Genomic DNA, 1,861 nt, shown 5'->3' with positions numbered 1-1,861 from the left:
CACAATAGTCACAAATAATATATAAAGTATCTTGGTGTGACTCTAACCAAGCAAGTGAAAGATCTGTACGACAAGAACTCCAAGTCCCTGAAGAAAGAAACTGAAGAAGACCTCAGAAGATTGAAAGATCTTTCATGCTCATGGATTAACAGGTTTAATATAGTAAAAATGGCTATCTTACTAAAAGCAATCTAGAGATTCAATGCAATCCCCATCAAAATTCCAACTCAATTCTTCATAAAGTTAGAAAAAGCAATTCTCAAATTATTTTGGAATAACAAAAAAACCCAGGATAGCAAAAACTACTCTCAACAATAAAAGACCCTCTGGGGGAATCACTGTTCCCAACCTCAAGCTGTATTACAGAGCAATAGTGACAAAAACTGTATGGTATTGGAACAGAGACAGGCAGGTATATCAATGGAAGAGAATTGAAGATCCAGAAATGAACCCATATACAAATGATCACTTGATCTTTGATAAGGGAGCTAAAACCATCCAATGGAAAAAAGACAGAATTTTCAACAAACAGTGCTGGTTCAAGTGGCAGTCAACATGTAGAAGAATGCAAATTGATCCATTCTTACCTCCCTGTACAAAGCTCAAGTCCAAGGGAATCAAGGACCTCCACAAAAATCCAGATACACGGAATCTAATAGAAGAGAAAATGGGGAAGATTCTAGAACACATGGGCACAGGGGACAGTTTCCCAAACAGAACACCAAAGACTTATGCACTAACATCAAGAATTGACAAATGGGATCTCATAAAATTGCAAAGCTTCTGTAAGACAAAGGACACTGTCAATAGGACAAAGTGAAACCCACAGACTGGATAAAAGATCTTTAGCAACCTTACATCTGATAGATGGCTAATATCCAAAATATACAAAGAACTCAAGAAGTTAGACTCCAGAAAACCAAATAACCCTATAAAAATGGGGTACAGAGCTAAGCAGAGAATTCTCAACTGAGGAATCTTGAATGGCTGAAAAGCACTTAAAGAAATGTTCAACATTTTTAGTCATCAGGTAAATACAAATCAAAACAACCTTGAGATTCCACCTAACACCAATCAGAGTGGCTGTGATCAAAAATGCAGGTAACAGCACATGTTGGCAAGGTAGTTGAGAAAGAGGAACATTACTCATTACTCCATTGCTGATGGTACTGCAAGCTGGTAAAACCACTTTGTAAATCAATATGGTGGTTCCTGAGAAAACTGGAAATTCTTCTACCTGAAGGAAGACCCAGCTGTACCACTACTGGGCATATACCCAAAAGATGCTTCAACATATAACAAGGACACATGCTCCACTATGTTTATAGCAGCCTTATTCATAATAGCCAGAAGCTGGAAACAACCCAGATGTCCCTCAACAGAAGAATGGATACAGAAAATGTGGTATGTTTACACAATGGAGTACTACACAGCTATTCAAAACAATGACTTTATGAAATCTGCATACAAATGAATGGAACTGGAAAATATCATCCTGAGTTAGGTACCCAGACACAAAAGAAAAAACATGTTATGTACTCATTGATAAGTAGATATTAGCCCAAAAGCTCACAATGCTCATGATATAACCTACAGACAATATGGAGCTTAGGAGGAAGACCAGGTGTAGACGCTTCAGTCCTGCATTGAGGAGGAAACAGGATGATTCTGAGAAGTGGAAGGAGGGGGACCTGGGAGGGAGAGAGGAGGGAGAGGAATAAGGGGTGCAGTATCAGATACTGGAAGACATGGGAGAGAGGTAAAATGGGTCAGAAAATAAAATTAAAATATTTAGCAGTGGGGAATGTGGAACTGGGCATAGCCACTGGAGGGTCCTAGGCCTCAGGGAAGTGAGAGGCTC

Source organism: Mastomys coucha, unplaced genomic scaffold (assembly GCF_008632895.1).
Source record: "Mastomys coucha isolate ucsf_1 unplaced genomic scaffold, UCSF_Mcou_1 pScaffold22, whole genome shotgun sequence".
Lineage (NCBI taxonomy): Eukaryota > Metazoa > Chordata > Mammalia > Rodentia > Muridae > Mastomys > Mastomys coucha.
This window is presented reverse-complemented; position numbering follows the sequence as displayed.